This window comes from Bufo bufo, chromosome 2 (genome assembly GCF_905171765.1).
Source record: "Bufo bufo chromosome 2, aBufBuf1.1, whole genome shotgun sequence".
In the NCBI taxonomy this organism is placed as follows: Eukaryota; Metazoa; Chordata; class Amphibia; order Anura; family Bufonidae; genus Bufo; species Bufo bufo.
Window position 1 is genome coordinate 158,336,158 of NC_053390.1, and position 25,433 is coordinate 158,361,590.

General features: G+C 41.4%; 1 protein-coding gene across 2 annotated transcripts in view; it reads left to right on the top strand.

Annotated features, from left to right (window-relative positions):
* The window catches only part of FER (FER tyrosine kinase), a 307,686-nt gene that overhangs the window by 107,557 nt on the left and 174,696 nt on the right, over nt 1–25,433 (top strand). The window lies entirely within an intron of this gene.

Below are 25,433 nucleotides of genomic sequence, written 5' to 3' on the forward strand. Positions count from 1 at the left end.
GCGGAAAACTCACTCGTGTGTAAGAGGCCTAATACTCAGCATTCAGCCTCTATGTAGTTGCACAGACTTAATTTACTATTATCTCTGCGCCAAAAATCTGTCAAAAAAAAGTGGTGCAAAGTGACACATCTAGGGTTTCCACAGTTTTTTCCGACGTGCTCAGCAGGAGGGTGGGGATTAGCAGAGAGGACGGGGCCTAAGATGCATCATTTTGCGCTACAATTCGGACATAAAAATCTGTCCATAATCCAAACAATAGTTGGTATAGAGTCAGAGAAAAGTGTCTCTCCCTGCACCACGTTCATCCTCCGCCCCTGTGATATATCTGGTGCAGGTCTACACAGCCTGTCTGAGCTTCCGCCATCTTTGGATTAGTAAATCTGGGCCACTGTGTTTTTATTCAGTTTGGCCCCTGCATTTTATGCCTACCATTTCTCATTAAATTCTTTCAATACTTCTAATGTTTTAGAGATTTAAATTTTAGCTTTTTGGTTTGTTTCAGTATTTGCAAATTGTATAAAAAAGAAATCTTATCTATAAACTCTTATCCTGCCCTTATGAATGATCAGGTCCATAATCTGTGTTGAATTTTTATTATATCATTTCCCATGGTTGTGGTTGAAGTACAGATTCGAGATATCTTAAAGTGCACCACTAGGTGGCGCTCTGTGTCAGGACATAGTTTAGGTTTGCTTTTTTTTGCTAGTATATTTTAGTGTAACATAAAACATTAGGGATGTGATTGTGCCTCGATATTTTAAATTATTTATTTTTCCTTTTGTTCTATATTCCGTACATGAAATAAGCCTTAAATAAAAATGACCGTCCTAAAGTTCTGTTCACATGTAAACTGCACAGCTATACTGCTTTCACTTCTCATTGTTGCTTTTTCAAGGGGGTCACATGAGGAAATGTTATTTTCTATGTATCCAAGTGTTTGTCTTATTACTTATTGCTACAACGGCAAAAAATGGTAACTTAGAATTGTACCTTGATGCCCATCTTACAGAATATGACATTATATTGCCCAATATTATTTGTGAAGTTATGGCTGCGCTCCTCTTGTTTCTGTCTTACCTGGCTAGCCTGGCAGGAATAATCTTTCCTTTTTACCTCTTCACTTGACTTCACTTCCATTTCACCAGGTTATACTGGTTGTAAAAAGAGGAGATTTAAGAAAGAATGGCTTTGAGTGCGGCTGTAGGAATGAAGAATAAAAAAAGCACCTGAAGGAAATAAAATTTACAGGTTTTAATCAACTTAAGATGTTCCCCATCTTATTTCTTCTTTAATGTTTGTCAAGATGGAAACGCTGCCCATAAAATAGTTTCTGTCCCCTTGAATACCATCTCGCTCTGTAGCTTCATGCAGGGGACAGATGCCTGTTTGTGGCTTTTATCTTCTGCACATTTACATGCAGTCACCTTTGCTCTCCTGTCAGCTCTGTGCCAGTAAAATAAAGCGAATCTGTCAAGTCATTGCTGTGGCATTTGTCATCAATTCCAGTCTGTGTTTTATAAGGTTCATTCTTCTATTACTTCTTCCTCTGGTGACATTGAAACTAAAATGTCTCCTCACTTCCAGAGGCCACATCTAGACCTGTAAGTGTTCTTAAACTCATCACAGTCCCGGCAGTTAAAGGTCTGATGGCTGAAGACAACTGATTGAGGCATCATATTTATCTGCAGATTCATGTTTTGAAGATTACTGGTCTTCATAAAGGAAAGTGCAGATATTCCCCATTTTGTTGAATGAAGAATTGGGCTTTGTTCACACTGGTGTCATGGCTTTCATTTGTGCAGGATGAATGGCAGATGAGATCTCTGATATTTATGGCATATGAACAGGATATGACATAAATGTCTGGTAGATGTAGATCCCACCTGTGAGACCTTCACTTGTCTCAAGAACGTTCCAGCTCCCCATACGGACTGGTTCTGCACATTTACTAATGTGTCTGTGCTTAGAATCTGTTTAAAAAGTGGCGCAGTTTGGGGCAGCTAAGGTCTTTTACACTTTTTTACCTTGACAAAAATTGGCGGTTCTTAGTGGTAAAGGGTGGAGCTTTGCATGCAAAAGGGGCAGGGCCTAAGATGCACTGTTTTGCATCAAAATTCTGCCCTAAAATTGTATCTCAAAGTAAGGCTACTTTCGCACCAGCATTTATGCTGGATCCGTCATGGATCAACAAAAACGCTTCCATTCTGATAATACAACCGTCTGCTATGAACTGATAGGGTTGTATTATCTTTAACATACCGAAGACGGATCCGTCATGAACTCCATTGAAAGTCAATAGGGGACGGATCCGTTTTCTGTTGTCAGAAAAAACTCATCTGTCCCCATTGACTTACATTGTGTGTCGGGACAGATCCATCTTGCTCCACACCACATCGTGGACATAAAAACGCTGCTTGCAACATTATTCTGTCCGCGATGGGGACGCAACCAAACGGAACTGAATGCATTCTGGTGCATTCCGTTTCGTTCAGTTTTGTCCCCATTGACAATGAATGGAGACAAAATGGAAGTGTCTATCCCTGCACCACATTTATCATCCAGCCTGAGTCCCTTGATAAATCTGGTGCAGGTCTAGACAGTCTACACCAGGTTTAATCCATTCTACAGGATTAGTAAATTTGGGCCAATGTTTATTTGCTCTACTTCCTGCGAAAGCAAATTCTAGAATTGCTGAAGGTACTCACCAATGCTTAAAGCTCTGAACCCGGACATATCCCCGTTTTCACCCAGGCAGCACATCTGACATTAGCATCAGAGCATTTAATGCTTCCATGCTCTCCTTTGCACTGTGCTAAATCTCTCAGGGCAAATGCTTTTTCTGGAGATCCGGTGACATACAGGTCTCTCCTTGAGTAAACCTAGGCGGAGGCTTCCGCCTAGCAGTGAGCTTGGTGATGTCACCGGCATTAATGGGCGGGCTTTAGTGCTGCCCTAGCCTGTAAAATGGCTAGGGCAGCGCTAAAGTCCGCACATCAGTGCTGGTGATGTCACTGGTAACATTGCTAGGCAGAAGCCTCCGGCCTAGCAGTGAAAAGAATATAAACAAACAGCCTTTGCCCAGCGCAATACAGCATGAAATGCTCCAATGCTCCTATCAGAAGGCCTGCCTGGGTGTAAATGGGGGTTTTGTCGGGGGGTAATAATTCAATTAAGAATTATTAATTATGGTCATAAAAATAATTAACCATAAAAAAATTAAATTTATAAAATTTGTCATAAATTCTTAAAATCATGACCTGGTGAATTGTAGACAACCTAATTGATACAATTCACATCTGAGTCCGACTATTTCCTCAGATAAATAAGTTCTTTTTGACGTGAGATGACGTTAATGATAAAGTGTAGTTTTGCATTATACAATAATACACAGGTATTATAAAAATATGCAGATTTATTGGTTACAAGATTATAAACATATATAAGTAAATAAACACAATGATACATGCAAATGAATATATATAGCGTTAATATGAAGCATTACAAGCTTAACAATACATGTGAGTGGAAATAACTTGGCACATTATAACCAAGCTATTATTAGGTTAGGACATCAAAATATGAACATAAGTTATATACATTACTTCTGTTCAGAGAAAACCTCATGATATCAGGATGGGCATGTCTAATCCTAGACATCAATATGGAATGCTAAATACATTCTGCCCCCCTCTAACTAACTACACATCACATAACTTCAAGATGGGCAAATCCATTCAAGGATATTATTTAGAAGAGACAACTGTATCCTTCCGCCCCATCCGGGACTATTTTAACACATATAACTTTGGTAAGACTATTAAGACAAATAACAGGGATCTAGGATCTTAAACGGAAAGCATTTGAAATAAATCTTTCCTGTGGGAATCCATCACCTAGCTTGGCGAAGAATGTTCTATCAAAAATATATATATATATATATATATATATATATATATATATATATATACAATTATTTAATGCTTTGCTAGATTATGAGTCTAGATTCTTCTGCAGGTAGAATGAAGCCTCACAATATCCTAAGACTACATCTCAATATGGAGATGATCAATTAATTTAATTATTTATTTATTCGCCAATTTAGATGGTATAATTTCACCCACACTATCAAATTAGTCTTAATAAAATGAAATATCATTTTCTGTGTCTCTTACCAAGTCCTAGTAGGAATCTCACTTCTGCTCCTAGGAAAGCTGGGTGGTCCATCATACTGCATCTCACCATGGCTTTCATCTTGATAGACCCCTCTAGAGACTCAACTTCTCTCTTTCCTCTCTTTCTCCTTCTCTCTCTTTCTTTCCAGCTCTCCTTCCTAGTTTGGAACTTTCCAATCATTGTCGGATGGGCGTGACCATTAATAAAAATTGTGACATCATAACCCTATCCAGAATACACTTTTGCTACTCTTGTAATGTCACCTACTGACACATAGGTGGCACTGCCGTATAAGCTATTTGCATCATAGTATAAAGGGTTAACTTATATAAGTCTGAATATACATTTTGACCTTAGAAGCTTTAATTCAAAGCCATAGGGATTAATTCGGACACTTGTAGCAATTAGAGACAGACTTCTAGGCATCTCTTTAAAGTTTCTCACACTTAATTTATGGATCGTAAATGCCCTTGAGATATCAGTACCTCCTCTGTCATACCAAAGATGTGATTAATTGTTACAAAACACACATCTTCACAGACACTCTTCTAATGAGAAATATATACAATATGCTGGATACATGTTGTCTTCGTAACATATAACAACATAATATAAACAAACCTATATATATACATGTCCTACTGATTGTCTTATGCTAAGGACTAACTAAGGCTACTTTCACACTTGCGCTTGATCGGATCCGTTCTGAACGGATCCGATCATATTAATGCAGACGGAGGCTCCGTTCAGTACGGATCCGTCTGCATTAATAACTTAGAAAAATTTCTAAGTGCGAAAGTAGCCTGAGCGGATCCGTTCAGACTTTCAATGTAAAGTCAATGGGGGACGGATCCGCTTGAAGATTGAGCCATATGGTGTCATCTTCAAGCGGATCCGTTCCCATTGACTTACATTGTAAGTCTGGACGGATCCGCACGCCTCCGCACGGCCAGGCGGACACCCGAACGCTGCAAGCAGCGTTCAGCTGTCCGCCTGGCCGTGCGGAGGCGAGCGGAGCGGAGGCTGAACGCCGCCAGACTGATGCAGTCTGAGCGGATCCGCATCCATTCAGACTGCATCAGGGCTGGACGGAAGCGTTCTGCTCCGCTCGTGAGCCCCTTCAAACGGAGCTCACGAGCGGACAGCAGAACGCTAGTGTGAAAGTAGCCTAAGGCTCAATAAATGAATACACACATATTATATATTTTGCTTCATTAATAAATGCCTAATTGTATAGGTAATGATCACCAGCTGCATAGAGCTTATCTTTATCTCCCGTCGTAAATTTAAAAGTAAACAAGGAGGCCTCTTCTCAGACTGGTACATTCATGAGAAATAACACTGAAGAGTATAAACCTTTGTGTGACCTTAATTTGGCCTACTCAAGACATACAAAATTGCAACATAGTCGAGCATGGCTCTTAAAGGCAATGAACATCCATCTTGACAATAATGAATTGGATATAAATGTATTTACCTATGAAAAGGCACAACAGTTTGTCCGGGTTCAGCCCTGAACCTGGACAACCCCTTTAACAGCAATACTTAATATTACTGCCATCCTGCATTCTTCAGATAGAAACACTGGCTCTCTTTAATACCTGTTGCTGCGCTGCAGCCCGCATGTATAAAGCACAGTGCTAGCAGTGTAAAGTACATAAAATGTGGGCCAGCCATTCCTAGCGTACCTTAAAATCAGATATGTTGCCAAAACAAGTATAATAATCACTTAGAGGTTTTCCAAGATTTACATATTGATGCCCTATCCTCAAGATATGACCTCAATATCAGATCGACATGGGTCCGACTCCCGATACCCTGATGATCAGCTGTGCAAAGGAGCTGCAGTGTTGAGTGAGTGCTTAGACCTCTTTCCAGGCCAGTGATGTCACGTTCATCGGTCACGTGGCCTAGGCACAGCTCAGTCCTATTCAAATGGATGGGGTTCAGCTTCAATACCCAGCACAGCCAGTATACAAGGTATGACGCCGTTCTTGGTAAACTGCAAGGAGGTCGCAATGCTCACCGGAGCTCCAGTCAGTGCAATAGCCTCCTAAACTGCTGATCGGTGGGGTGCTGGGATCTCTTATTGTTGACCTGCCAAGTGACTGTACAATTATAGAGGGATGACTGTCAGTCACTGAGCAGGACTGCCCACTGGACTCCTAAGCTCTGAATGAGGAGTTAAGGAGTGGAGTCATAAATCATGTTCTACATTTTTCAAACCAGCACCTGGATCTAAATATTTTTAATTGCATGTAATTAGAAACTTAGTATAGCCAGTGAGCTTTTCAATAAAATTTATCTGTATGGCGCCACCTGCTGTTTGTTCTTTATCTTATTGTTTTTGTCAGTTTCACTGAACTGGTCGAACGTGCTTAGTTTAACTCTTCAGCTGCCACCAGCCCTAGGTTCTGTTACACAGAGAGAGCTGCAGCTTTACTACTATCTGTTAAACATGAGTTCAGCCTTGACGAGTAGCAATGGGAACCACAAAGTCAGTTTTGACATGAAGTGCTGTATATGTTAATATATGGGAAATATCCTGCCCCCAGCATCATCTTCTTGATCAGTAGATTCTTAGTTTAAGTACTGGCATCATTCTGTTCATCTTCTGGTACTGCTGTGAAGGATGATTTCCCATGGCTCTCCTTGCTTTGTCCCTATGATTGTCAGCCTGGTGTCACATCCTTCTGAGGTGTACTCTAGACAGCATGCCCAGACTAGTACTCTGGGTTTTTTTTTTATTCTGGTTTCTCTGCCCAACTTTTCTAGAATATTCAGTTATGACCTGTTTTTCTTTATCTTTTCTTGTAATGTAGGTCTGCCTAAGGGAAATGATGAGCCATTGATCATGTACTCACAGGAATGTACATTCTTCTGTGATTGTTTTCCTTTTTAACGGCTTAATGATGCAGCCGTATTTTTAGTTTTCCATTTTTTTTCATCCCCTCCTTCCATGAGCCATGACTACTTTTATTTTTCCTTCAAATAGATAAGTTGTATTTTAAAACATCACCATTTACTGTAGTATTATAATACATTTTTGTGGGTTGGAGTGGAAAAGAAACAAAAACAGCATTTCCATTGATTGTTTTATGGTATTCGCTGTGTGGTTAAAATGTTAAAGGGGTTGTCCAATTTTCTCGTATTGATATCCTATAGGTCATCAGTATGAGATTGGTGGGGGGTTTGACTCTTGGGATTCCCACCGATGAGCTGTTTGAAGGGACTGCAACGCTCATGGGTGCGCTGCTTCCTCTTCACCTTTTTGATTTTGCAGTGGCAGTGCAGTGTAACTACAACTGCTCGGTCCTATTCAATTGAATGAATTTGTAGTTACACTGCACCACTGCTGCCATGACAATGGCATTGACTGAGTTGGACCCTCACGATCTGATATTGAGGACCCGAGGATAGGTCATCAATATGGAACACCTCAAATGCAGGTCAGTATGATTATGGCAATGTCAAATTTGTATAGTTTCTGTTATGTTTTACTACTACTACTACAATATTTTAATTTTCTTTGTTGCCATAATGAAAACTATAACTTAATATTTTTTTTTATATTGATTAACCCGTGAGTCTTTTGTGGGGATTAGTGTTTTCTGTTGGTAACATTTTGGGGGTAGATGACTTTTTGACCACTCTTTATTCGTTGTTTTTGGGGGTAGGCAAGGTGACTTAAAAACAGCAATTCTGACATGCTTCCCTCCGATTAACCTGTTAGATGTTGTGGGTGATATTGACCATGGCATCTAAGTTGTTAATTGTCTGGCACTGGAGCCGTCTTGAACGTAACACGTGTAGCCCCCAACGCATATAATGTGGGCTAGGGCTGAAACGATTACTCGATTAAATCGAGTAATTCGACACAAAAAAATCCTCGATGCCAATTTTTTGCATCGAAGATTCGTTTGTGTCATGTGACCACGGCGCGGGAGTGAATGGGGGCAGAGCTGATGGCACAATGGGGGCAGAGCTAATGGGGCAGAGCTGATGGCACAATGGGGGCAGAGCTGATGGCACAATGGGGGCAGAGCTGATGGCACAATGGGGGCAGAGCTAAGGGGGCAGAGCTAATGGGGCAGAGCTGATGGCACAATGGGGGCATAGCTAATGGGGCAGAGCTGATGGCACAATGGGGGCAGAGCTGATGGCACAATGGGGGCAGAGCTGATGGCACAATGGGGGCAGAGCTGATGGCACAATGGGGGCAGAGCTGATGGCACAATGGGGGCAGAGCTGATGGCACAATGGGGGCAGAGCTGATGGCACAATGGGGGCAGAGCTGATGGCACAATGGGGGCAGAGCTGATGGCACAATGGGGGCAGAGCTGATGGGACAATGGGGGCAGAGCTTGATGGCACAAGGGGGCTGAGCTGATGGCACTGGGGTGAGGGAGAGCTGATGGCACGGGTGAGGGAGCGCTGATGGCACTGGAGTGAGGGAGCGCTGATGGCACTGGGGTGAGGGAGCGCTGATGGCACTGGGGTGAGGGAGCGCTGATGGCACTGGGATGAGGGAGCGCTGATGGCACTGGGGTGAATGAGCGCTGATGGCACTGGGGTGAGGGAGAGCTGATGGCACTGGGTGGGGAGAGCTGATGGCACTGGGTGGGGAGAGCTGATGGCACTGGGTGGGGAGAGCTGATGGCACTGGGGGATAGTGGAGCTGATGCCACTGGGGCTGATCGCACAGGGGGGAATGAAGCGTGTTGGGGACTAATGGCAGGAGGTCTGAGTTTTTATAAAGGAAAACAGTCTATTATTTTTTTCTTATTAGATTACTCGATTAATCGTAAAAAATAATCGATAGAATACTCGATTACTAAAAATAATCGTTTACTGCAGCCCTAATGTGTGCTCAGATCCTGAGACCGCTCCATGCAGTCCCCTGCAATGTATGCAGTACATTCATGCATGGTGGGAGTCCGGGAGGAGGTTAAAGAGAATGCATCATAAGAAAATTATAGTAATTTAAACAGGTTTTATTGCAAACAGTATTACAAAAATGATGGTGTTTTTTATTTTTTTGTTTGACTTCATAAAGAAATTAAATTACACATCCATTAGAACCCACAGAGTAGACTGCCGTTTCCTGTTTTACATGGATAGGAGGAGTATTGTCCGTTTTATTTTACATGACCAGGGCAGATTTATTTACTTTATAAGCTGGTCAAGAGGTTGGATGTTAACTTTTAAAATTCTGAGGGAGTTCTTTATTGTTGCCCCAACTGGTCAATGTTAGAATGAGTCTTAAGGGATTTGTATTGAATGTCACAGACGTCATTACAGAACAATATGTGAATGGGTTTATTCCACCAGAACCATGGTGGCATCTGCGGCAGTGCCCTCTAATAAAGTGGGGGGTGGTAACACTGGAAACCCTTTTCATTCAGTAAAGCCTACAACTAATCCTCTAACTCTGTGCTGTATTTGGGAAAATGGATTGTATTAAGTATATTATAAAAGCTAAAATGAAGTTTAATCAACAAACTGCATAACTAATCATCTAAAGGGTTGTCCAATCTTGACATTTTATGGCCAAGGGACAAACCATAAATGTCTGATAGGTGCGGGTCCAGTTGGAGTTTTATGACTCCTTAAAAAAAAAAAGCTACAAGCACTATAAAGTAACAAAAAAATATATAATTGGATAACTCTTCTAGTAGGGCAGCTGTAGGTAAATTACTTTTCCTGTGGCTTCCCTACAGAGTAGTATCAGGCTATAGACTGCTGTGTGACAATCTGTACTTTCCAGTTGGAGCTATTTTGCTACCCAGAATTGCAGGTTCGTTCTTCCTGGTGAGTTTTTAGTACGTGCTGTTGATGAGTTTGCAGTTAGACTTATAATATTTTCAAAAGTTGACTGACAATAAGGCAACACTTAGGAAAAACAAGAATGAACTTTTTTCAGATAAGTTAATTATATTTTTCCCTGGTATGTCAAATCAATCAGATCCATGCAAGCATAATGTAATTTCTTCTACAAACCATTTATTATTTAATGCATTTTTCATTTTTAACTTTTTTTTTTATACTGGGCATCTGTCCCTTACATTTTCCTTGATGCCAGTGGCATGTTCTGGTAATATGCAAAAAAGAACAGTTAATGAAAACTGTAGTAAAATGACAGAAGTCAATTCCACACTCTGCAGACATCTGTACTTCAGTATAATAGCATTATAATGAAGTACATGCTGCAGATTTTTTGTAAGCGTAACTTAATACATTACATTTATTATACAGCGATGCCATATGTTTTTTTTGTATAGTATATTTAAGACTTGAGGGGAACATTATTGTCAGCACTGTGACAGAAATATTTTTAACCCTTAGGATACTAGAGGTTTTTGCATTTATAATTTTCTTCCCCATCTTCCTTGAGCCATAACTTTTTTATATTTCCATAGTTGTATGAGGGCTTATTTTTTGCGGGACATGTTATACTTTCTAATGCCACCATTAATTATGGCATACAATGTAGTGGTAAAAAAATTCCAAATAGTTTGGAATTGGAAAAAAACACAATTCCTCCACCGGTTTACGGGTTTTCTTCCCATGGCGTTCCGTTTGCAGCAAAACCGCGTCAGTACGATTACGGCGATACCTCATATGTATAGGTTTTTTATGTCTAAATAGTGTAAAAATAAATTTAAACTTTTATTTTTTTGTAATGATTTTGAAACTTGTATTTAAACCTACAAAGTCTCTTTTTTAATTTTGAACAATCAGGTATTTTTAAAATAACTTTATTACTGTCTATTGCTCATTTCTAATGTTGGCCTGCCACTTGGTGGCCCCAAAAAAAAATTGCAGTTTGAATGCTCTCAGCCTCTTCAGCGATGCTGAGCGCTTTCAAAACAATTAGCAGCATCCTCACTGACCACAGAGGATGCCGGTAACACCCCCGGAAGCACGAGCATCCGTGTTTTTGCGCATTTAGGCATCTAAAGGCTTTAATTACCGCAGTCGGCATTATTGCCAGTCGCGGTAATTAGCTGCAGGTCTCTGCTATTTGAAACAGCAGAGACCTGCCGGCCATGACATCTGCTGCACGAGAGCTAGGGGGCCCATGTTAGCCTATCGCTCCAGTGCTGTACATGTATGTCACTGGTAGCCAAAGGGTTAAACTTTCCTGTGATATACTTTCCTGTTCGGGCTACAATGGTGCGATCTTTGGCACAGCAACGTATGTACAGTACAGACCAAAGGTTTGGGCACACCTTCTCATTAAAAGAGTTTTCTTTATTTTCATGACTATGAAGGCATCAAAACTATGAATTAACACATGTGGAATTATATACATAACAAACAAGTGTGAAACAACTGAAAATATGTCATATTCTAGGTTCTTCAAAGTAGCCACCTTTTGCTTTGATTACTGCTTTGCACACTCTTGGCATTCTCTTGATGAGCTTCAAGAGGTAGTCCCCTGAAATGGTTTTCCAACAGTCTTGAAGGAGTTCCCAGAGATGCTTAGCACTTGTTGGCCCTTTTGCCTTCACTCTGCGGTCCAGCTGACCCCAAACCATCTCGATTGGGTTCAGGTCCGGTGACTGTGGAGGCCAGGTCATCTGGCGCAGCACCCCGTCACTCTCCTTCATGGTCAAATAGCCCTTACTTTCAAAGTTTTCCCAATTTTTCGGCTGACTGACTGACCTTCATTTCTTAAAGAAATGATGGCCACTCGTTTTTCTTTACTTAGCTGCTTTTTTCTTGCCATAATACAAATTCTAACAGTCTATTCAGTAGGATTATCAGCTGTGTATCCACCTGACTTCTCCTCAACGCAACTGATGGTCCCAACCCCATTTATAAGGCAAGAAATCCCACTTATTAAACCTGACAGGGCACACCTGTGAAGTGAAAACCATTTCAGGGGACTACCTCTTGAAGCTCATCAAGAGAATGCCAAGAGTGTGCAAAGCAGTAATCAAAGCAAAAGGTGGCTACTTTGAAGAACCTAGAATATGACATATTTTCAGTTGTTTCACACTTGTTTGTTATGTATATAATTCCACATGTGTTAATTCATAGTCTTGATGCCTTCAATGTGAATCTACAATTTTCATAGTCATGAACATAAAGAAAACTCTTTGAATGAGAAGGTGTATCCAAACTTTTGGTCTGTACTGTATATTAATCTTGTTTACATCCCACCCTGCTCATATTACTGCTTTGTGCTGCTAACACGATCTGACCCCTCGGTTTGGTTTGGCACTCTTCATGTGTTTGTTTGTCATTGCCAACCTATTTTTGTGTGTATTTAATTGCTTTTTATGAACTTTAATAAAGATACATTTTGATATACTTTTGTGTGTTTTGTTACATACAGAGTGCTTGGGGTTTTTCCCCATATAGGTTTTTTTAGGCTACTTTCAACACTGCCCTTTCTGGGTCCGCTTCAGGGCTTTTCTGGGTCCGCTTCTGGATCCGTTTCAGGGCTCTCACTAGTGGCCCAAAACGGATCAGTTCAGCCCCAATGCATTCTGAATGGATAAGGATCTGTTCAGAACGCATCAATTTGGCTGCGTTTGGTCTCCGTTGTGCTTTTGAGGCGGACACTAAAACGCAGCTTGCAGCGTTTTGCTGATCGTCTGACTATGCAGAGCCTAACGGATCCGTCTAGACTTTCAATGTAAGTCAATGGGGACGGATCCGTTTTCACTGACACAATATGGTGCAATTGAAAACGGATCCGTCCCCCATTTGATTTTCCATGTAAGTCAAGACGGATCCGTTTTGACTTAGAGTTTTTTTTGAATGAATAATGCAAACTGATCCAAGCATTTGCATTATCGGTGTGGATCCGTCTGTGCAGATACAAGACGTATCTGCACAGTGTGAAAGTAGCCTTATTTAGGACTCCTTTGTTTCACAATTTTGGACCCTTATTTGGGCCATTTTTCTCTTCATTGTTTCCCCCCCCCCCCCTCTGCCAAGCAGACCAGTTATTGGGAATGAGTAGTTTGTTCCCGATAATTGCCTCTTATCCAATAATTGCATTACCCCACAAAAGTGTATTTCTAATATTAAGCACCAGTAAATAAGCTCATTGGCTTGATAGTTTGTTGGATTCTAATCATGAATGTATGTTTAAGAGGTGACAAGTCTGTTCTGAGAAGTGTAGAATTTCCACGGGTCTGTGCCAGGTTAATCATTCTTGTTTTTGATCTCATCTTCTCCTTCTCCATGGCTTATACTTATTGACTTTCACAGCGTGTGCTTTCTGACTTTAATCTTTTGCTTTTCAATAATGTTGTGACTGTAAAAGAGAGAAAAAAAATTGTATGTACCGTATCAAAATGGTTGTTAAATTGCTCCTCGTACCCCAGAGAAGTATTTTCTTATACACTCATAATAGGAGCTCTTTAAGAACTTTAAATAAGACGCAACATAATTCGATGTCTTATTAGGATGCAATGTAAGTAAGCCAGTATTTCTCTACAAATTCAGAGCTACATAGGAGTTGTTGGCTTCAGTCATGTTTTACCTGCAGTGTAGCATTAGAACGTATGTACACTGAGAATAATTTCCACAAGTTGTGTGGTTTATTACAGTGATGTTCTGCCAAAGCTTTGCACTCCTCCACTAATAGACAGGTCAGGTAGTATGTGACTTGGAACGTTATGGCTTTGCTTCAATGTCCTGTGATATCTTGTGTGGGAATGAAAATTCTGGGCACCTCTACAAAATTATTTCTAAAGCCATAGGCGGGACAATAGCAAGCTCTTCAGTGTTCACCCTTTCTTACCTATAGACATTACAGACATTACACTAAGAAATAATGTATGTCTGGCGGTTCCCCTGTCATGGGCCACACACTAGATGAAAACCGGCATGTTTTTTATAATTTATATCATTTCTATGTGCTTTACATTTTGGAAGCAGAAATTTAGTTGCCCTCAATATGAACCTAGTAAAGCCAGTTCTTCAGATCTGTCTGCTTTCATGCTGTTCTTTGTGGAAAGGGAAGGAGCGCAAAATTTCAATATAGTTATCAGGGAGTTGGAAAATCTTGCAGTTGTGTGATCTTTACCCATTTTCATGTTGTTTATATTGTACAAAAAATTCCTCCTTGTACATGGATAACATGGATGACCTTGTTAACCCCTTCAAGACCAAACCATTTTTCAGCTTAAAGGGTTTCTGTCACCAGAATTAACCCTAATAAATTAGCTGACATTAGCAATGTGCTAATGTCAGTATTCGGCACAGTTAGGAAGCCGGCGAATGCCCTTCACTCACTGCCCCGAATACTGAACGGCACGGCGGAGGCGCGAGATTTACACGGCAGACAGGGCCGGCATTAGGAAACAAACGCTGCCTGGCCCGGTCAATCTAGTGTAGCAGAGCATGGCCAGAGGTGGGAGAACAGAGCCTCTAGGAGCAGGGGCAACGCCCCCCCTTGCACCTAGAGGCTTATTAGCATATTATAAAAGTTATATTTCTGCAGTAACGGGGGCATAGATAAAAGTAGGAATAGGCTAGTTAGGTTCAGCTGACATTAGCACTTCGCTAATGTCAGCTAGTTTAATAGGGTTAATTCTGGTGACAGAAACCCTTTAAGGATCAGGCCATTTTTGGAAATCTGATATTTGTCACTTTATATGGTAATAACTTTGGAACTTTTTACTTGTCGAAGCCATTCTGAGAATTTGAGTTGATATGTTTTATCTGTATTTTACGGACAATTTTTTAAAATTTACAGTTTTTAAAATTTGTATTTCTCTGCTTTTAGAACTGATAGTAATACCTCATAAAATAGTTATTACTTAACATTTCCCATATGTTTACTTTATGTTGGTATTATTTTGTAAATATTTTTTAAAAAAATCGGATATTAGATGGCTTAGAATTTTAGAAGCAATTTTTCAATTTTCAAGAACATTTCCAAAACCTCCCGTTTTAAAGGATCAATTCAGTTATGAAGTCACTTTGAGGGCCTTACATATTGGAAACCACCTATAAATGATCCTGACTTGGAAAATACACCCCTCAAATTCTTTTATTTTTTTTTTTTATTATTTTTTGCTGATTTTCACTTTTTAATCCTTCTTTCCTTTAACACTGCAAGGGCTAACAGCCAAACAGACCTCAATATTTATTACCCTTATTCTGTAATTTAAAGAAACATCCCATATGTGGTCATTAACTGTATGGACACGTCATTTTTTGAGTGTTGTTGTGAGTGCTTTGAAACACATGGCTGTGAAAATGAAAAAAAAAAATAAAAAAAATTTCCCAATATAATTTTGTTTTTGCTCCATATTTGTTATTTTCACAACAGGGAAAAAGCACTTTCTTCTGAGTACGGCAACTCCCCATATGTGGCCGTAAAGTGCCATGTCGCTTTTAAAGCCCCTTGAAGTACCCCAAAGTAGAAACCACCAAAAAGACCCAATTTTGTAAAGCCCCCCCCCCAATAATTTTAAATGAGGTGTAGTGTGCATTTTGGCACAACAAGCATTTAATAGAATTTAGAAAAACTTGGCTGTGAAAATGAAAAATTGCACATTTTACAATAATTTTTTTTTTCATTTTCACAAGAAGTAACAGGGAAAAAAAGCATGGCACAATTTGTTACCCTTTTTCTTCTGAATACGGAAACACCCTATATGTGGTCATAAACTGCTGTATGGGCACAGGCAGGGCTCAGAAGGGAAGGAGAACCATATGGCTTTTTGAGGGCAGATGTCACTGGAATAATTTTTAGGCACATGCCACATTTGTAGAGACTCTGAAGTACCTCTACAGTTGAAATTCCCAAAACATGGGTCTATTTTGGAGCGCCATGTGCATTTGAGGCTTATGTGGTGATTTTTACAGCATTGACCCACAACTGCTGGGCATCTGAAGTTAAATAAAAATAAAAAACAACTAAAAAGCAATTTAGAGTCCACACCCCTCACCGAAAAGATCAATGGGTGTAGTGTGCATTATGACCCAACAAGTGTTTTGCAAAATTAACTCGCAGCAGATGGTGCAAAGTGAAATGCAATTTTTGCCATTTCAGTGCCCATTGTGTTACAATGTGAAAAGCAAGCCCTCTTTATTTTTATGCCGTGCTTTATGGTTTTATAAACACCCTAAATTTACCCTAATCTTTTGCCTGAGCTGTGGAGTAAAAGAACACAATGCACATTTGAGGGCCGATATGGTGATTTATATGAACTAGGTTTACATCATCACCTGTCCAATCTTAGACACCCCCCCCCCCCCCAACCCAATTAAGCCCTCCTTGTTTCTCTGTGTCATCCTTCATGCATAGAATGCTACTGAAAATATTTTTGCCTACTCCCAACATGCCTCATTCACTTCTATGGGAATTCTAAGAACAGCCAAGCAAGTGTACATGCTGGGAGTTATAGTCTTACCACAGCTGTAGTGCCGAAGGTTGCTGATGCTTGGTCTATATGATCTGGGAATGCTATGTTCAGAATCTCCAGTAAATGCTATGAGATGCAGCTTCACACTTTTCTCCCCTTCCTCTTGCTTTTAAGAGGTGACAAGGAGAAACCCATCACAAGCAGTAGGCAGGGGAAACAGGCTGAAGCAGCATTACATAGGAATACAATTAATACATTTGAGACTGAGGTGAGATATAGGAGATAGACATCATATAGAGATAGATGGCCTTTTGGGCAGAAGGTTTGTCAAGTTGTCAATTTCTAACATGTACCTATCATCATTCAGCCCTCTTGCGTTTCAAGGCTTGTGGGGAGCTGTAAAAGTGTGTGTGTCCCCACTAACATGCTGCATTTTTTTTTTTTTTTTTTCATTTTCTTTTTTTTCTTTTCAACTTTTACAATAATGACTTCCAAGGGCACAAAAATATTTCTACGTTTGGTTGAAAGTCAGTTTGCTTTTCATATAGCACTTTAATGGTATCTATGTTTTGAGTTGTCACATCGGGCCAAATATCACTTGTTGAGCAGCATTCCAGGATTTCATCTTAATTATTTTTTAAATATCCCTAATGCCCTAATAATAATTTTTCTAATGTATTTTATTAATGAATTTAGTTTTTTACTAGAGATATTCCCCCCTAAAGGGCAGATTTCCTCCGTGCATTAAATTCTCTTTTCTCCACACCGCTGACTTAAGGACTCTACACTTTAAGAATGGTGCCACATAGAACGGGCAGGAGCACACATTGCTGCTCCTGCCAGTGCCCCCCGAGGTTTACTTAATGCTGGCATAGCACATGAGTAGCCTGTAACAATGTGCTATACCAGGATTAGCGGGCTCCTGCCTGTGCCTGCTTTGCTAGGCTAAAAGCTTACATGCAGAACTTTTAGCTTAGTGAAGCAGGCACAGGCAGGAGCCGTTCAGCTAATCCTGGCATTGCACTTGGTTACAGAGTACCCATGTGCTTTGCCAGCATTTAGTAAACCTTGAGGGCACAGGCAGGAGAAGCAGTGTGTGCTCCTGCCCATACTCCGTTCTCTGCGGCCCCATTGATAAACTAGACTCCGTACTCCTCCGTACACTGCTGAGAAGTCAGCGGTGTGGAGAATAGTAAATTTAATGTGCGCAGGAAATCTGCGCTTTAAGGGGGAATATCTCTAGTAAAAATAGAAAATCCATAAATGAAATACATTAGAAAAATTATTATTAGGGACATTTAAAAAAAATTGTTAAAAGTTTACTCTTTAAGAATCCTTTTCTTAATAGACTTGTAGGATAAACTGTAATTAAATATTTGCGTTCCCTCGTTGACAGTGAGGTGTCGGAGTTATTATTTTTTTTATACTTAAATAGCCATGTAATTGAGTAAAATGCACTTGACCTCCAAATTGATGTCAGCTGCTCTGTTATTGGGACATAGTCTATTAGAATTGACATGCCGAATTGTGTTGAAATAAGTCTGCAGACGAGACCTTTATAATCCTCTACACGAGTAAAGGTGTCCTAGAAGAATGTTTGCAGATCAGGATTTAACTGAAAATTAAACCGTCTATTTGTATGGGAATGGTTTCTTGGCGTATTAACCTCTCTAATATAGCAGGTGCACACCGTGCTCGTCTCTGCCTGCTCCCTGAAGCAGGAGATTACCATGAATTTATGAGACACATTCTGAGTGCGTTTTCAATGCTTCTTGAGACTCCGGCATTATAGGACTTGCGGTGTACTTACCCTGTATGAAGAATTACTGGACAGCGGTTATGAGAAGAATATGCTGAACTTTTTTGTACTTTCCAAGTAAAGCAATATATTTTCTGTTTGTGTGTTAGGAAAGTTCCTTTGCTTTTTCTACTTGGTGGCTTTATTTATTTTTGTATGATGATCATTCTTCATTTTAAGAAATGAGGAAAAGTAATTAGACAATGCATATCTTGATAAGCCATAGTAAATGTTTAGCGAGAATTATATGGAAATTGATTAAAGTACACATAGGTATTTTATTTATTTTTTATTTTTTAGATGGTTTGCAGTTTTTGGTGTTTTTTTTATGGCAATTTCTAAAAAAAAAAAAAAAAAAAAAAAAAAACAGCAACATATGTTACATTGGAGTCTATGGGAAATACTAAACACTGCACACACAAGCATTTTTGTTTTGTAATTTAAAAAGGGTGTGTGGGGGAGGGGGGGGTTATATAATTGCAGCATCCCCACTCAGCACTAATATCTAGTATTATAATGGTAGACAGTTTGTGAACTGTAGTATAGATTAGTAGAGTTCCCAATAAACTCATATATTGGTAATGGAGTTTGTAGCTCCGTCCTCAATTACTGCAAGCATAGACCATCAATACAACAGTATCTTGTTGCGCTCTATAGGTGCTGCTCACCCTCTCCTTAAGTAAAACAGCATACACAGTCTCTTGCCAGCTCTTGCCAGTCTCCACCTGGTAGTCGTGCGCTGATTCTACAGCACTTGTTGGAGGTGGACACTTGATATAAAAGAACACCAATACCACGTTGGGAAAGATCGTGATAAAGGATCACTGAAATACAGGTTACCAAGTGGTAAATAGTCAGGCCAGACACATTTTGGAGCTGACACGCTCCTGGCAAAAATGAATTTTCTGAGTTATAGATAGTGATGACTTATCCTTAGGATAGGTCATCAGTATCAGATTGGTGGATGTCTGACACCTGGTACCAGCATGGGTCAAATGTTTGTGGCAGCTGCTGGCACTAACACAGAGAACGCAGAGTTACGTTTTCTTTGCAGTGGACATGCCGGGGTACTGCAGGTCAGCTCCTATTCACTTGCTTTAATTCAGTGATCTCAAGGAGAGCGCTTGAAAATGTAACACCCATGTTTGTATCAAACATATAAACCTTATAGAAGTGCACAGTAAAACGAGTACAATCACAGCATAGCGAACACGTAATAAAACGTGCAGTACAGAGAAACATAGGAGTATACAGTAGCTATGGAGTTCAAGACAACAGTGACAGGTAGTATGATTAAACACAGAAAGGAATACAGCATTGCTGGTATGCATCAAAGAGACATAGTATTGTACAGGGAGCGTGAGAGAATGACATACAAGCATTCTAGATCTTGTTGAAATATTCTATAGTATCCAAGCGAATAATGGTGAGCTATTCTTAAAGCGTATTAATGTTAGTTCTAGTAAAAACCATGGAAAGGTGAAGGTCAGGATCCACCACTGTGAAGCAATATGGTTTCTTTCTGCTAATAAATTAAGAGTCCATTCACACGTCCGCATGAATGTATCCGCATCTGCGGAACCGGTGCAAACCCATTCATTTTCAATGGGGCCGGAAATGATGTGGACCGCACACAGTGTGCTGTCTGTATTCGCACTTCCGTTACGCGGCCCTGCAAAAAAAAATTGAACATGTCCTATTCTTTTCCGCAGTAGCGGACAGGAATAGGCATTTTCTATTATAGTGCCGACCATGTGCACATGGCCAGTGTCAGTATTTTGCGGACGTGTGCAGGGACCCTTAATCAGTTTAATGCTTTGATGGTTTATAAGCCAATAACCACGTAGCTGGACAGTTAGGGCATGGAAAGCCAGTTATTTCCTCAATTAACAAATCATTTGCGACCTGAAACTTGACGACCACCTAATTTGATACATATTTCCATGATCGCATCATCGACTAAAACGAAGAGGTGACACAGAACCGAAAATCAAAGTGTAGGCTGTCCATTAGGGATGTCTTTGTTAACACTTTATCCTGAACTAATGAGAAGATCACTGAAATGATGTTAGCAGGCCAGAGTCTGCAGGAAGAGTGGAGAGGCACACAATCCAAGTTTCATGTGGTCCAGTGTGAAGTTCCCACAATGTGGTGGTTTGGGTAGTCATGTCATCTGCTGGTGTTGGTCCACTGTGTTATATGAAGTCCAAAGTCAGTGCAGCTGTCTACCAAGAACATTCTAAGAGCTTCATGCTTACCTCTGCTATCAGGATTTGGCACCTGCCCATGCTGCCAAAAGTGCCAGTTCTTTATTTAATAACCATAATCCTAAACCCCATAAAGAATCTATAGAGTATTGTGAAGAGAAGGATGAGAGACACCAGACCCAACAATGCAGATGAGCTGAAGGCTGCTATCAAAGCAACCTGGGCTTCCATAACACCTCAGCAGTGCCGCAGGCTGATCGCCAACATGCCGCGTCGAACTGATGCAGTGATTCATGCAGAAGGAGCTCCAACCAAGTATTGAGTGCATATACTGTACATACTTTTCAGCAAAGATTTCTGTATAACATATTTTTTGAATTGGCTTTTTATAATATTTAAATTTTCTGAGATACTGACTTTTGGGTTTTCCTTAGCTGTAAGATCAATCTGTGTGTAATGAATCTATTAAATATGAGTTTCACATTTTAAATTGAATTACTGAAATAAAATCAACTTTTTGCTATTTTAATTTATTGAGATGCACTTGTAATTAAAGGGGTTGTATCATCTCAGACATTGGGGGCATATCGCTAGGATATACCCCCAATGTCTGATAGGTGTGGGCCCCTCCTCTGGACCCACAACTGTCTTTAGAACAGAGCCCACAAACTGAGGGCCGAAAATAGCTGCAAAGTGAAGGAGGGTGCACCGCACCTCCTTCTCTTTGCGGGGCCCAGTCCAAGGATAGGTGCAGGTCCCAGAGGAGGTCCTAGCGATATACCCCCAATTTCTGAGATGATACAACCCCTTTAACAACGCAAAGCTTATTCAGAATAATGGGCAAAGAAACTCCTAAATAGGACAAATGAGAACAAAAACTTTAAAGCCAAATCTACTTTTGGTAAGCTGTTGGTCATGAGAAAGTGGAAACATAAAAGTTTATAGGCAAGTTGCATTATTTTTCATTGCATAACTATCAAACAGGAGTCAGAAACAGCCAACCTGTCATAATAAATTGTGTAATTATAATTCAGTTTTGCTGCTGGTCTTGAGGTCACATGGAAACGGTACCTAAGCTGGACCTCAGTAATATCATGACCACTACTGCATCATCCATTTGCGAATGGACAACCTTTCAGTGTGGCCTGAATATATAAGCACAGAGCATCCATAAAGCCTAAATGCAGGCCCAATGGAGAGCTCAGCGGTGGGAATGCAGGAGAATTTTAATTGCAAGTACCGCATATTAGACTTTTTTAATGTTTCTGTTTGACCCTACTATGTGGATTATGACTCTTTTCAGAAGTCCCTAGAATTCAATGGGAAAAATACCCTTGCAGGTGTGGGAGACTAATAAGTAATAAATTGCGTAATAATAATTCAGTTTTGCTGGGTCTCACAGGCAGGCTGTCAGTGTATTGGCAAGTCCCACAGTGGACAGGAAAAACAATATTGACCCAAATTTACCTCTAACATGAAGGACAATGTGTCACCAGAAAACATAAAGTGACATGTAGGAATTGCAAAAATAAGCCTGGAAAGGAAGGTGAAAACTGGCCTGGGGTAGAAGGAGTTAATTGAACTCCAGAATTCAGTGGCACACCTCTGTCATATCCCTTATCCTAAGTCTTATTTACATAAACTGTAATTTAAAATTCATACAAATATTTAAAGCTATAATACGATCTCGTGGCATAATGTTAATTATGCCACCAATCAGCTCCTCCGGTGTTTGCTGTCCAAGGATTCAGCAGAACAGGGAAGAATGGTGACAGCTCTCTTCAGTTTAACACTTCATACAGCTAAAACACCGCCGTTATCAGCATTTATCGGTGAAGATGAGCAATACTTTCTCCTTTATGGCGGTACATTTTAATAGCATATGATTTGTCATAATGTATTTTTGCTGACAACCGCTGGCAAAGACACCTGTTAACAAACATTAGCAACAGTTAATGGGTTTTATAGTGTGCGGGGTGTCTTGGCATCCTCTCAATTTCATTAGAGTTATGCTAATATAGTTTAGTTATACATTTAGTAATTCTCTTATTGGTTTGTCTTCTGATTAGATAATTTTCTTCCTCTCTAAAAGAACAGTTCAGACAGCGCATTAAAGACACAAGCCACATTTATAAGATAACTAGCAGAAGGACCTGGCTTAGCACGGGTATATTTAATCTATTTCATTTAATGTTTGTGTGTGTCGTTAAAAGATATTGACAGTATCCACTATAACAGTGACATCTACAGCACCCCACCCCTTAACACCGACCCCTCCCACAGTGCCCCGTCCCTTAAAATAGGACCTCCACAGCAGCCCACCCCCTTAACTTTACAGCAGCCTGCCCCTTTAACAGTGAGTTCCACAGCACCCCACCCCCTTGACAGTGACCTCCACAGGGGCCTGCCCCCTTAAAAGTGACCTCTATGGCACCCGCCCCTTAACACACCATAGGTTACAGTCCCCTTAATTGACCTCCACCATTACCGGCCCACTTAACAGAGACCTCCACATCGACTGCCCCTTTAACAGTGACTGCCACTGTACCCAGCTCCCTTAACTGACTTCCACTGTACCCCGCTCCCTTAACAGTGACCTCCACAGTGCCCGCCCCTTTAACAGTGACCTCCACAACGGCCTGCCCCCTTAACAGTAACATCCACAGCACCTTCCCCTTAAACAGTGACCTCCACAGTGATTTCCACACCTCCCCGTCCGCTTAACAGTGGCCTTTACAGCATTCTGCCCCTTAACACTGACCTCCATAGCGGACCATCCCCTTAATTGTGACCTCTACAGAAGCCTGCCCCTAAGGTGGCCAGAGGTCTGGTTTTAGGCCGGACATTCCGACTTAAAGACTCCCTGTCCTCTGTTCGGCGCAGGGCCTGGACGGACACAGGGATGTCCTTTTGAACAGCTCACTCTCAGACAGCAGCACTGTGCTGTCTGAGCGTAAGCTGCAGGGAGAAAGTTACCCTCCCTTCCACCCCTGTAGCTGACAGAAGTTGATTTTTACCTTCATTTTTTCAATCCCTGTCAGCTGTGGAGTGGGAGGGGGCGTGGCCTAACCAGGTTGGGCGTGGCTTGGTGGGACCTGGGGGAGGGGTTGTTAAGTCCGTCTTTTAAGGCTGGCCTCAATGCCCATTAACTGTGACCTCCACAGCACTCCGCTCCCTTAAGTGTTTTCCACAGCGCCCTGCCCCTTTTAAAGCTGACCTACAGCAGTGAAGAAAAATGGCTCGGTTGTTATGGAAACCTGGAGTAAAACTGTGTGTATGTGGAGACTAAGGGCCTGCGAGCTTTAATTGGCTGATAAGGGACATGTAACCATGTGTATGGCAGTTGGGATATGAGGAGAAAGACCTGCAGGCTTCTATTATCTAATGTAGGTCATGTGATGGGCCATATTTTAATTTTGGGAATATCTCAGGAACGGTACGTGCTAGAGAGCTGATGTACCTGTGTGCCAAATTTCGTGATTGGAAAGGCAGATTCCTTTTAGTGGACATACATACATAGACACACATATACATACATGGAGTTTGTATGTTCTCCCCGTGTTTGCGTGGGTTTCCTCTGGGTACTCCAGTTTCCTCCCACACTCCAAAGACATACTGATAGGGACCTTAGATTGTGAGCCCCATTGAGGACAGTTGGATGCTAATGTCTGTAAAGCGCTGCAGAATATACAGTATTTTTCGCCCCATAAGACGCACTTTCCCCCCCCAGCGATGTATCAGCTGGACAGGGGAGAGAGGAGGGGCCAGTGTCATGCAAATGCGGCGGGGCGGTGCGGTCACTGTACTCCGGCCGCACCGCTCACTCACTTCCTTAATGCCTAAACATTTTATAATAATAGCTTTCATTGAAGTTCCGATCCGATCCCCAGCCCCATCTGTACCTTACTAAATGTCCTGTAGCAGGCAGAGCAGGGCGGCCGGCCGTAACTCACTGACGTCACGTGCCTGCACCGCCTACTTCATTCATAAAGTAGGCGGCGCCGGCACGTGACGTCAGTGAGTTCCGGCCGCCCGCCCTGCTCTGCCTGCTACAGGACATTTAGTAAGTAGTACAGATGGGGCTGGGGATCGGAACTTCAATGAAAGCTATCATTATAAAATGTTTAGGCAATAAAGCAGTGAGTGAGCGGTGGGGCCGGAGTACAGTGACCGCACCGACCCCTCCCACAGGTATATTAGGGCATATGTGGCTGGCACTATTATGGGGTGGGGGATATGTGGTTGGCACTGTTATGGGGGAGGGGGGAATCTGTGGATGCCACTGTTATGGGGGGGGAATCTGTGGATGCCACTGTTATGGGGGGGGAATCTGTGGATGGCACTGTTATGGGGGGGGGAAATCTGTGGATGGCACTGTTATGGGGGGGGGAAATCTGTAGATGGCACTGTTATGGGGGGGGGGGTGATCTGTGGATGGCACTGTTATGGGGTGGGGGATATGTGGATGGCACATATACAGCAGTGCTATCTACAGATCCACCCCCCATAACAGTGCCATCCACAGATCCCCCTCCATAACAGTGCCATCCACAGATCACCCCCCTATAACAGTGCCATCCACAGATCACCCCCCCATAACAGTGCCATCCACAGATCCCCCCCCATAACAGTGCCATCCACAGATCCCCCCCCCATAACAGTGCCATCCACAGATCTCCCCCCCATAACAGTGCCATCCACAGATCAACCCCCATAACAGATCCCCCCCCATAACAGTGCCCATCTCAGATCACCCCCATAACATTGCCATCCACAGATCCCCCCCATAACATTGCCATTCACAGATCCCCCCCCATAACAGTGCCATCCACAGATCCCCCATAGTAGTGTCATGCACAGACAGCCATTAGTTCAAAACCCACCAAAAGCACACCTTTTGGTTAAAAATATATTTTT